At 41.5% G+C, this 13,854-nt stretch overlaps 1 protein-coding gene across 15 annotated transcripts in view; it reads right to left on the bottom strand.

Moving 5' to 3' along the window:
• LOC131226715 (NADPH-dependent diflavin oxidoreductase 1-like) overlaps positions 1-13,854 on the bottom strand; it is a 112,863-nt gene that overhangs the window by 16,639 nt on the left and 82,370 nt on the right. The window lies entirely within an intron of this gene.

Genomic DNA, 13,854 nt, shown 5'->3' with positions numbered 1-13,854 from the left:
CAAGGAACCCTAGGGTGAGAGAAGGGGTAGAAATTTGGGATTTAGAACAATCTAGGGTTAGGGTTAGGGAAATCAGATGACAAATGAGTGAAAGAGAGGAGAAAAGAACCTGGAACCAACTCGCGTGCGTGGACAGCAAGGGGGGCTACGCTAATGGCTGGCCGCACGTGCGTGGGGCCCACGAACCCAAAAAGGGCTCTCTTGGGTCTGGTCGGCCAGACTTGGGCTTCAAAACCCCAAAATCTCAGGTCGATCTGACGAACGGCCTGGGCGTGGTGCTCCGCAGAAGTTTCAGCCCTCCTGCAGGACCAGATTCTGGAAACTGGCTATAGAGAGAAGATCTGCTGCAAAAACTGATGAATTTAAAGCAAGGATGGTTGTAGAAGGTGAGAGATATGGATGGATGAAGGTAAGGGCGGATGGGGAGATATGTGGCTTTGCACCATGGTAGTTAGCTCTTCTGAAAGGGAGGGTTTCGCACCCACTTGAATTTTTTCACAATTCAGAAACTTAGAGAATAGAAAAAAACTTGCAGGAATTTTTATTAAACTTCAATGAATCAAAAGAAAAACCCTATACCCCAAAACTTGCACCATGTGCGCAACCTATTACTTGGCGATGAAGTAAACCAGAACAAAAACTAACCAAAGAAATCTAAAGCGTTCATGATGTTCTAAATAACATAAATAAGCAAAACCTAAAATATGAACTTAATCTGACTAGTGGGCCCCGATCATGAGATCCCATGATGGACTTTACTTGATTATCGAGCCCACTCTAAGGAACCAAAACTTCGTCTTCTACCTAGGGGGCCCTCCCTGGACGTCGTCATCAATCCAGATCGACAGTGGGGCCCTCCATGCATACGTGCGTAGGGACGTCGTGTGTGCGCATGATGTCCCCATCACCCAATGACCAATTGTCACATGAATAGTTAAGGATCCAATAAGTCCAACATTGATTCCTTCGAACGTGTCAATTGGGTAAATATTCATAAATTTCATTTCATTTGATTAATTTGAATTTCCTTAAAGACATCTATGTTCTTTAAAATGTCATGAACAATTCCTGTAGGTTGAGCACATTTTTCAATGAAACATAGAAAAGCAGGAACATTTCATAGGGAAGATCTACTTGTAGCATACTCGATCAAAATAGGTGATTTTTTCACATACTACGGATCCCATACTACCTCCCATGAACTCAAAATCCATAATCCCAATTGCTATGGGAATCAAGGTAATTTAATAACAGTATGGTGGTTGTAATGGCTACCATTACAATACAGGTTACAATGGCCATCACAGACCTATAACATTCATTTTTAAGAAATAAACAACATCATCCACATCACAGGCCCGTAATGCCCGTTACCATTTTTCCAGAATGGACATTACAGCCCCATAACGCATAATAGTACCCGCCGTTACCGCAACGTTGCCATTTTTTAGTACCTTGATGGAAATACCATCTAGTTGACCTATGCCTATTTGAACAACCTTGATTAAACCTGTCTTTCTTTGATATGAATCTATAAATTCTTAATAAGGCTCCTCTTCCGAGTTAAATTCAATGGGGTCGATAGAGACCATTTCTTCATCCATAGGATCCCAAGTGCTCGGATCAATCGAAAGTTTGATTCTATCTGAACTACTCATTTTCAAATGATATCCACATTGTTCACAAATATTCATTTTTGACTTAAAAAATTTCTTATAATTTAATCCATAACAATTTTCACATTGAACCCATAAATGTCTATATTTTTTAATCAAAATAATCTGATCTTCCTCTTATATCATTGCCATTACTGCCAGTTATTATATTACCACTTCTTATACTTTCAACACTAAAAAAATAATTATAAATGTAATTGTCACTGTAATTGCCACTACCACCTAAAATGTAACATAAATCCCGATTTCAGAACGAAGATAACTATCAATGCAACTATTAATGTCATTATTCCAACTATATTTAGTATCATACATGTCACAATCATAGTTACAATTGTCACTACTAGTCCCATTATTCAGATAACTAGAAAAGGAAATATAGTTCACTCACAAAAGAACTATCATTGTCAATCTCAAAAATCTGATTTTCAATATCAAAATATACGGAATAACTGTTACCATTACTATCCCTAACTAGAAAAGTTTCATCTAAAATAAGGTTCTAGTTCACTTACAAAAGAACTATCATTGTCAATCTCAACAATCTGAATTTCAAGTTCAAAATATACGGATAATTGTTACCATCATTGTTTTCCGTATCGTTATCGCACAATAAATCACACCCTCGGGATACGAATACATATCAATTATCACATGGCATATATCAGTTGTATAGCATGATGTATCGCTATTGCTGGGAAACATGAGGAAACATTGGGAAATTGGTCGAATTTTTCAATGAAACTCCAAACATTGTTAAAAAAGAGATCAGTACACACTTGGAAATCAAAATATCACAAAAAACAAGTGCACATAATGGGTTTCCTTTGTATGAGGTCCTAATCTATCCACTAACTGAACCAGTTTTCGTGTTGTCAGCGAATAATAACATCGACGATAATATTGGTGTCGCAACACCAACAACACCGTTCATAAGGTCATTCCTACTACGATGAACAGAAAACAAAAAAATATTATCCTCATGGCCTTGATCCAAAACTTCTATGGCCCCACAAATGTTTTAATGGTGGACGTTCAATCCTCACTATTTCCTTTCATGCGGCCCACTTGAATTTTGAATGTACCTCATTTTTTGGCCCATGTCCTAAAATGATTTTTTTCAAAACGAAAGGACAAAGTGGATTTCTCACAAGAATGATGGTGGGCCCCACCTAGCTTACCGCAGAGGAAATTCATATGAAAGTGATGAAGAGATACGTCACGTACACCCTTACGTACGTATCAGAGAAGGAGGCGGGCCACGCCGATTTCCCTGTGGCTAGGCGAGTACCCATGATCGTGCTGAAGACCCCATGTGCATATGCGAGCATCTAGAAGACCCCACATTGGAAAGATGCCATGAGCTGCTTTTTGGAGTGACTCAGACCGTTGGATCGAAGGGATGCAACGATCGGGCCATTGATCGCATGGATCACATGATCGGGCCATTGATCATTGATCGTCCACATCAGTTTTAGACTTTATCATATTTTAGAATTTAGTTTTTGATTGTTTTATATTTGGACACATTATGAGTGTTTTAGTTGATTTTATTTATACTAGAGCTATTTTCATTCAAATTCACAATATAGGGAAAATTTTGTAATTTTGAAACTTCTTGGATCTATAAAAAGAGGAGAGCATGTGACCTCTCACCCATGGAATTTCGTGATTTAATAATAATAATAATAATAATAATAATAAAGAGAGAAAAGCTCTTGCTTTCTTCTCTCATCTTCATGAGATTCGAAGATACTTCCATGCGATTTGGAAGGAAGATTGGTGCGAGGCTAATCTTCATCAACGGAGGTGTGAGGTCTCCATCTATCCTCACACCATCTTCTCTTTCTCCCCCATCCAGGTATTTTCTTCAGGTTCTTCATTCTCTCCATCCCAGATCTTCTTTTCCTCCCAAACCCTACTCTCATACCCATCCACAATGCAAACCCTAATCGACCTAAAACCCATCCTACCACGCCACACGTGTGACTGTACGACCACATGTATGAATCCCACCTGCCCTTTTGGTTTCCCACCATCATTATATCAAAACTCTTTTCTTCCATCCTCGAAACCCTAACCCTAACCCTAAACCTAATTTTCCTACTTTCTCAAATTACTCAAACCTTAATTTTCACCCTAGGCTGTATTAGGTTTCTTATTTTGAAATAGACTATACCCTATGCTAATTGGGTGTCCCTACATCCATTAGATCCTATTTTCTTTTTATTTAATGATCTTGTGTAACGATGTTGGTAGCTTAGGTCAGGCTTATGCATGATTTTCTTTTGATTTTCATGATACTTGTGAGGAACATAGCGACATTTGTATTTTTTTGTTAAATATCTTAATTCGGTTATTTGATCTCACACGTTACTTAGTTCATGCATCCGTCCTGCATCAAATTTGGTATCAGAAATAGGTTTTAGCGTAGCTCAGTCTATTGTCAATTCGTCTTTGTGGTCAGTCTATTGTCAAGCTTGACCCGCATGACCAACTTTGCGAAGGGGACATTTTTTGTTGAGTTTAGTCAGCCCTTTTTCTAGGTTTGTTGAGTCCCCATATAGATCTAGGCCATATAGGCTTTTTGTGTCACATCTAGGTTAGAGTCACATCTAGGGTTTCCTTTTAGAGTTTCCTTGTGTATGCCTAGTCGTTCAAGATGTGGTTTTGGTCTACATCCCACTATGAATCTAGAGCAAATTGTTGAGGCCCTTAATGCTATCAATAACCGTTTGACGACCATTGAAGCGCATAGTAGAACCACTGCCACTCAATTAACCGCGACCAATGCGCGCGTCAATCAACTTGAGGCCTCCTTACAAACAAACCCCAACACTGGGGAGGACGTTCAATCTCAGGCTGGAAATCAAGTTGATATGTGAGATCATGATCATGGCCAAGGCGTTGGCCGTGATCGGGCACACGTGCCACCACCATATGAGGAGCGTTATGACCGTAATGATCCAGATGCACAACAAGTCATGAAAGGTGTGAAAGTTGACGCCCCCAGTTTTGATGGTCGCTTGGACTCCAAAGCATTCCTTGATTGTTGGCAAACATGGACCACTATTTTGAGTGTTATGATATGTCTGATGCCCGTCAAGTGAGGTTTGCCAAGATAAAGTTGGTGGGCCAAGCCAAACTTTTTTGGACTAACATGGAGCGTAAAATTGAAAGGAGAGGAGAACCCCCAATTGCGCGTTGGGCTGAGATGAAAGAGGTCCTTAAAGAAAAGTATCTCCCTCTTTCTTATTGCCAGAGACTCCTAGACAAGTGGAAGGCTTTGCACCAGGGATCCATGACCGCTTCAGATTACATTGTTAGGCTTGAGGAGTACATGATGCGATGTGACATTGAGGAGGACACGATGATTACATTGTCCAGATTCAGGATGGGCCTCCGATTTGAGATCCAACGAGAACTTTATTCTCGTGATGTTGGTACATCGGAGCACATGTACCAAGTGGTGCAAGACATTGAACACTACCTCAAGGCATCGGTTGGTAAGCGTTATGACTCTCGGGATCCAAGTGTCAAGACTTACTCTCAAGGGGCTAAGCCTAAAATGAGGAGTCAGCCTAGACCCCAAATTGGGTCCCAACCCAACCCTAGAGATGTCAAAAGAAAATGGATAGCGAGTGCTAGCTCTAGGGAAGGTGATCAAACGGGATGTTTTAATTGCCATGGGATTGGTCACTTTGCGCATCAATGTCCATCGAAAGAGAGGAACAAAACCCTGGTAATTGACGATGGTGAGGAAGGAGATGAACAAGGCAATTTTAAAGAAGAATTTTATCAGCCCAACATCAATGATGCTAGTGACGAGGAAGTAGAAGAAGAAGAGATCACACCACTTGCAGCAGTCAAGTGCGCCTTGACCAATGCTAAGGAGAATGATGATTGGCATCCACTTGCAGCAGTCAAGTGCGCCTTGACCAATGCTAAGGAGAATGATGATTGGCATCAAACTACGATATTTTACACCTGTGCAAAATGTGGAGAGAAGAATTGCTAGGTGATCGTCAATAGTGGCAGTTGTACCAATGTGGTCTCTACTAGCACTGTCCCGTTTAGGATTGAAACCTGAACCGCACCCTTAGCCTTATAGAGTGTCATGGGTGGATGCATCTTCCATCCCAGTTACCTAGTGATGTCTCGTGCCCATTAATTTTGGATCCTATTCAGATTCACTGTGGTGCGACATCTTACCTATGGATGTTGGACACATCATTTTGGGATGACCTTGGCTATTTGACCATGATATGACAATATACGGCTGCTCAAATGTATGTTCATTCATAAATTAAGGCAAAAAGATGTCTCTAGCTCCTCTCCCACCAAAAAGCAATGCCGAGAAGAAAACTGAGGGGAAGTCAAGTAACCCAAGGGATACGAGGAAATCTCAACCTAAGTCTCTCCATGTTAACAACACCAAGGAATTTGAGAGAGAGACTACGGTGGATTCAATGGTGTACACATTAGTAGCGAGAGAAGTTACACCCGAGGTTAGTGTAAAGGGACCCCTTGAGGTGAAGCCTATTATGGATGAGTTTCACAATGTATTTCCAGAGGACTAACCAAATGAGCTTCCACCCATGAGGGACATCCAACAAGCCATTGATTTTGTCCCTGGGTCGATTCTACCACACCTTCCTCATTGTCGAATGAACCCTACGAAGCATGCAGAGTTGAAGAGGCAAGCAGATGAGCTCCTCAGAAAGGGTTTCATTCAGGAGGGTGAGTCCGTGTATCATGCCAGCGCTTCTCAAGCCCAAGAAAGATGACGCGTGGCACGTGTGTGTGGACAGTCAAGCCATCAATAAAATCACGGTCAAGTACCGGTTTCCCATACTGCGTCTTGATGATATGTTAGACATGATAGCAGTTGTCACAATCTTTTCAAAGACTAACCTCAAGAGTGGGTATCACCAAATATGTATACGCCCAGGAGATGAGTGAAAGACAGCCTTCAAGACGAAGGATAGGCTATAAGAATGGCTAGTCATGCCCTTTGGCTTGACTAATGCCCCGAGCACATTTATGAGAGTGATGACCCAAGTATTGAGACCCTTTATGGGTAAGTTTCTCGTGGTGTGTTTTGATGACATTCTCATCTATAGCACATCAAAGGAACAACACATCCACCATCGGAGGCAAGTTTGCGAGGTCCTCAGAACTAAAAAGCTATACGCTAACCTTAAGAAGTGTACATTTATGTCGAAGAGCATTATCTTCTTAGGGTTCATCGTATCATCCGAGGGCATGAGAGCGGACCCCGAGAAAGTCCGTGCCATAGTTGAATGGCTTGAACCGCCCAATATTCATGAGGTGCGAAGCTTTCATAGCATAGCAACTTTTTATAGGCGGTTCATTAGAGGATTTAGGTCCATTATGGCTCCTCATCACGGATTGCATCAAGAAAGGGGAGTTTGTATGGACTAAAGCTGCCTCTAAAGCTTTTAAGGAGATTTAGGGCAAGATGAGCAAAGCCCCTGCCATGCGCCTTTCAGACTTTTCTAAAGCCTTTGAGGTCACGTGTGACCCATCTGGGGTAGGTATAGATGGCTTGTTCAGTCATGAAGGGCAACTCGTTGCTTATTTTAGTGAGATGTTGAATGAGGCAAAGCAATGATATTCCACCTATGACAAAGAGTTCTATGCTGTCGTCCAATCTTTGCGCCATTAGCGACATTACTTATTACCGCAAGAATTTGTCTTGTTCTCTAACCACGAGACCTTACATTACCTCAGTTCCCAGAAGAAATTAAACCTTATGCATGCTAAATGGGTCCAATTTCTTCAAGAAAACTCTTTCGTTCTTAAACATAAGGCTAGGGTCAAGAACAAACCTGCTGATGCCAGTCGTCGAGGTGGCGCTTCTCCAAAGTATGAGAGTGGAAGTAACTGGGTTTGATCGACTAGGAGGAGTATCATACATGCCCAGACTTTTGAGATTTGTATATGTCACTACGAGATGGTCAGTCGACCGACAGTCGTGGGTTTGTCATCATCAATGAGTTCCTATTTAAAGGTGATAGACTCTGCATCCCCCGTACATCTCTCCATGATTTCCTAGTTTGAGAACTTCATGCAGGAGAGGTAGCCGGTCATTTGAGAAGGGACGACCATTGTCCCTATGGAGGATAGATTTTATTGGCCAAGTCTCAAGCGAGATGTAGCCAAGATTGTTGCTTAGTGTAAGACTTGTCAACTGGCAAAGCAGAGGAAGCAAAATACAGGATTGTATACGCCTTTTCCAGTACCCCATGCTCTGCGGCAGGATATTAGTATGGATTTCGTGTTAGGCTTACCAAAAACTATCAAGAAACACGATTCTGTATTTGTGGTTGTGGACTGTTTTTCTAAAATGGCCAATTTCATTCCGTGCTCGAAAACGTCAGATGCCTCCAATGTGGCTAAGCTTTTCTTTTTTTTTGGGGGGTGTATTTAGACAATGTCTACCTAAGACCATAGTGTCTGATCGTGATGTACGTTTTATGAGCTATTTTTGGAAAACAGTATGGCACATGATGGGAACAAGGCTTCAATTTTCATCTGCCTATCACCCTCAAACAGATGGTCAAACTAAAGTTGTCAATAGGAGTCTTGAAAATCTGCTGAGATGTCTTGTGGATGATCACGTTCGAACTTGGGATACCGTTTTACCTATAGCCGAGTTAACATACAATATTTCCATCAATAGGTCCATATGCATGAGTCCATTTGAGGTTGTGCATGGCTACAAACCTAGGAAACCTGTAGATCTCATACCTATGTCTATGTCCCATAGGCCATCTGAACCACACATGAATTTGCACGTCACATACATGAGTTGCATAGTGAGGTCAGGAAGCAAATTAATGTAAGTAATGAAAAAGACAAAGCGTTTGCTGATTCTCATCGCAGGTTTCATGAATTCCAAGTAGGAGATTATGTCATGGTTCGCATGAGGCATGAATAGTTCCTACATGGGGCTGTTAAAAAGTTACAAGGGCGTAGCATAGGACCATACAAAATAATGCAGAAACTGGGTCCTAATGTGTATTTAGTAGACCTTCCACCTACTATGGGAATTAGTTCTACTTTTAACGTGGAAGATCTAGTACAATACAAGGGTCTTGCTACTTCACCTTTTGATCCATTCACAGACTCTCCCACAAACAATGACGTAGTCCCAAATCCATGGCCCTTACCTGACCAATCATCCAAGCCATGACCACCTTTACCTTCCTTGCCTACTTGAAGCGAACAAATAGAAGACATACTAGATACACAAGCAGTTTCCACTCGACATGCAGGATTTCAGAAATTCCTTGTCAAGTGGAAGCATAGGCTGATCTCAGACAATACGTGGATTACAGAGGACGAGCTACAACATTTAGATCTAGACATTTTGGAGCGCTACAGGAGTTTTAGTCCACCAAAGGCAAACTCTTCTCAGCCGAGGAGAGTTTATAAGGACATCACGTCACGTACACCCTTACGTACGTATCAGGAGGCGGGCTGCACCGATTTCCCTGTGGCTAGGCAAATACCTGTGATCGTGTTGAAGACCCCATGTGCATGTGTGAGCATTTGGAAGACCCCACACTGCGAAGATGCACATGGGCTGCTTTATGGAGTAATCCAGACCGTTGGATTAGATGGACGCAACGATCGGGCCATTGGATCACATGGATCACATGAACAGGTCACTGATCGTTGATCGTCCACATCAGTTTTAGACTTTATCATATTTTATATTTGGACACATTATGATGTTTTAGTTGATTTTATTTAGACTGGCTATTTTCGTTAAAATTCAGAAGACGGATATTATTGTAATTTTTGAAACTTCCTAGATTTATAAAAAGAGGGGGGCATGTGACCTCTCTTATTGGATTTTGTGATTCCAAAAAAAAAGAGAAGAGAAAAGCTCATGATTTCTTCTTCCATCTTCATGCGATTTGGAAGCAAGATTGGTGCGAGGCTAATCTTCATCAACGGAGGTGCAAGGTCTCCATCTATCCCCACACCATCTTCTCTTTTCTCCCCCATTCAGGTATTTTCTTCAGGTTCTTCATTCTCCCCATCTCAGATCTTCGTCTTCTCCCAAACCCATCCACAATCCAAACCCTAACAGACCTAAACCCATCCTCCCACGCCACACGTGTGACTGTACGACCACATTTGTGAATCCCACCTGCCCCTTTTCGTCTCCCACCATCGTTATATCAAAATCCATTTCTTCCATCCCCAAAACTCTAACCCTAAACCTAAAATTCCTAATTTTCCTACTTTCCCAAATTACCCAAACCCTAATTTTCAATATACGTTGTATTAGGTTTCCTATTTTGAAATAGACTATACCCTATGCTAATTGGATGTCCCTACATCCATCAGATCTTAGTTTCTTTTTATTTAATGGTCATGTGTTACAATGTTGGTAGCTTAGGCTAGGATTATGCATGATGCTCTTTTGATTTTTCATGATATTTGTGATGATTATAGCGATGTTTGTTTTTTTTCTGTTAAATATCTTAATTCGGCTACTTGATCTCACAAGTTAATTGGTTCATGCATCAGTCCTGCATCAACGATCCTACCAAACGATTGTCTAGATTGTTCTCTCTTTCAAATGTCTGCTGGGTGATGTCAGCCTCTATGAGTGAATTCCTCCCCGCTTAGCATGCAAGAGGAGGAAAGCTAGGAAGAAAGCAATGAAGGCTAATCATGGTTGCGGCCCTTTGGGTTATTTAGACCAAAAGAAATAGTCGATGCTTCCACAGCAAGGGTTTTTCTACAGCAGTGGTTTTTAGCAAAGTTCTTTAGCTTTTCAAGGATTGGGCCGCTTAGCCTTGTGGTTGGCTAGGCTATGCTAGGTTTGAAGGTTTTTCCAGTCATGAGACTGGTGTTGTTGTACTCTTTAGTTTACTTGTTTTTTGGTTTCTCTGTCTTTTGGTTTTTGTAGGTTTTTTTAGTTTTCTTTTCTAGTTTATTACTTGTTCTTTTTTCCTTTCTTTTGTTCCAATAAAATATCACCTTTCAAAAATTAAAAAAAAAAACAAATTTGCGTCTGCCTTCTCAGTGCCGGGAATCAATACTCTCATGAGCAATGAGGGCACAATCAAGGATTTGCCGATTAGTCACAAAGGCATCGTGAGCTTCTAAGACCACTTTGGAGAGAGACAGGTAAAACCTATAAGCTAGGACTTCGCCCAAAATCTTACAAGTGCCCCTAGAAGGGGCATTAAAGAGCTACCATGCGCCCTAGAGAGGCTCTCCTCTTTGAGAGAAAAAGGACATAGACTAGCAGCAATGGAGACTCGAGGAGGTCACTAACGACCCATCTCTCCCCGGGCGGCGATTTCAGATAACTAGCACTATTAAGTTGACACCATCATCAGTCAAACAGGATGACGCCAACTGGGCACGCATCAGGTTAGGAATGCTACCAAGGTCATCGAAAGAAGATATTGGGGGATCTCATTTCATGATGAGTGATCTGTGATCTCACCACATGGCTAGAAAACGATCTGGGATCAGTACCGTTAGTAGCCTGACCTGAGGAGAGCCGACGTAGTTGACAAGAGATGAAAAGGATCAAAGCAGAGACAGTTGTGTTGTGGCCACATGTTGAGGATTGGCACGTGTCCCCCACCTTCTCTTGCAAGAGGAGTGGATTTCTACAGGAGCACCAGCTCGAGTAAGGAGACGAGCAGTACAGAGCTCCCACTTGAACTCCATCATCAGAACTAAAGAGGAACTTTGGCAATACAAGAACCAATGGATGGTAGGAAGTCCTGGCTCCAAATCTCTAATGAAATGCCGCAGAGATGAAACAAGGAATCAACAGTGCCAAAAATGTAGTCCACCCATCTACAAAAGGAGGTCACCAGGACATCATTGAACAGAGTCTCCATCATGATTATGTGATTAATATACTCATCAAGCTGGAGATCGAGAAGAAGCTCGTCCACCCCCGCGGGCTTGAGTCCAAAGCATCCACCCTTATGGTGGCAACAAGCCTCTAGCTAGACCAAAATGTGGGCCACAAATGTACATTTCCGACATTTGACCACCAAACTCCATTGAAACGCCGCCACCACCTCATCCACAATCGATCAACGATGACCTAAAGACCCGAGTTAGCAATGATTTTACGAACCTAGAGGTTGCTCGGACCTTTTGGATCACTAGCTAGGATGATAGCCATGGAGGCAGAACTTACCGAAGGGGCCCCGCCACTGCATCTTTGAAAGAACGACCATGGACCAGCTAACCTCCACCATGAATCGGGGAGCGATTTATACGTTTTAGAGACGAACAATGGCCTTTGAGCTTCCTAGCTCTCCTCCTCAGACCTTGGGTGATCATTTCAAGATTGTAATGAGCCATTTGGACCGAGATCTTCGTTCCATTGTAGCTAGACAGATGCAGAAGGGAGATGGCATGAGAAGCTTCCTCCACCATTTCCATGCGAACGAAGTCAAAACCATAGATAAGGGATGATCCTTTCTTCTTCGAGAGAACCACCTCTTTCACTATCCCCACCTTGAGGGAGAACCTTGAGAACATGTATTCAGCATTCAAAATATCGGTATCACGTTATTTATCGCAACCTTGGGACATTGATACACATCGGTTTCGCGTGGGATATATCAGTTGTAATGCATAATGTATCGTTGTTGTTGGAAACATGGGGAAACATTGGGAAATTGGTTGAATTTTTCAATGAAACTTCGATGATTGTTAAAAAAGACATCAATACACACTTATAAATCAAAACATTACAAAAAATGAGCGCACATAATTAGGTTTTTTTTGTATGGGGTCCTAATATATGCGTTGTCTAACTAAATTGATGCAAGTATATTCAAAGTCTATTCATATAATTTATAAATGTAAGAAGATGTGTGGAAACACATGCAATACATTCAAAAGCAAAAGAAGAATAACTAGATCAGGTTACATACATGTTTGATTTTATATTTGGACACAAAGATTGCAACCGATTTGTGAGAAATTAGGAAATTTTGATTTTTTTTTCCAATTTACCGCAACTCGACCCAACTCCAAATCTCGAAATCAAAGCTCCCAATCCATAACTTTTCATGCAAAACATGAAAAATCATGAATTTGTGACAATTTGACACTGATTTAACATGATTTACAAAAGGAAAAAAAAAAAGGAACGAAAATTGAAAATGCTCACCTGATTAAACGTGTGGTATATATCCCACTACTTGTGTGTTTTGTATTGCACAGGTGGGATACAAGATATATCGTGGGATATATCGGGCAATATCATCGATACTTAAAACACTACATGCCTCCGGAAAATTAAAAACAGAGTGTGAGGCAGAAAGAGAACTGAGGTGGCAAGGCTAAATGAGTCGAAGGACACCATCAAGAGACAAAAGTCTATTCTTCCCCAGTAGTAGGCGTCGGGGCGAAGGAAGACACGGGAGCCTATCCCAAGATTCCAGGAAGAGCGTGCCTCTGTTGAATGTTAGATACTCTGCCACGACTAGGGAGGCCTCTGCCAAGTAGAGAAACCTCTCCTTGACCTCTAACTACACCGAATTTGCCCCTCAACCTCAGGTCCGAAAGACAACTCGAACCCTCAATGGATACCTTCATGAGAAACTAGAGAGTATGCTCGTCCAGGAAAAGCACAACAGAGGTAAAGATCTCTCTCACATCTGCATATTTGAACTGTGAGGAAGGAAGCTTTCGAGAGAGTTGACGAAAACTCTCTCTAGATCTATCTCTCGTCGGAGGTCTTCCTCTCTCTGCCGAAACAATTGTCTCTCTCTCCCCTTCCTCTCGATAAAATCAAAACTCTCGAGCCTCCTTTTCTCTCATCTTCATGCTTACATCTATCAAGGACCATATGTTTTAAGGTTTTCTAGATGTTCACTTCCCTGTAACTGTCTATTACTAGACCCCTTTTCACAAATTTACTCCTGCACCCCATCCCCCATCACAGTTTTTCTTTTCTTTTCTTTTCTTTTCTTTTTTTTTTAACCTATGACTTTCTTGCCTTTAGATTTCCCAAGTACACAAGTCATTGTCCACTGCATTAAGAAATAAATTACACCTTTACCATCAATAAACAATATTACAGAAGTTGAAACAAATTGGGCAAGGCTGCAGGAATACAAACATTGTGCATCCAGAAGTCCCATATTCC

Source organism: Magnolia sinica, chromosome 15 (genome assembly GCF_029962835.1).
Source record: "Magnolia sinica isolate HGM2019 chromosome 15, MsV1, whole genome shotgun sequence".
NCBI classification, from domain to species: Eukaryota; Viridiplantae; Streptophyta; class Magnoliopsida; order Magnoliales; family Magnoliaceae; genus Magnolia; species Magnolia sinica.
This window is presented reverse-complemented; position numbering and strand designations above follow the sequence as displayed.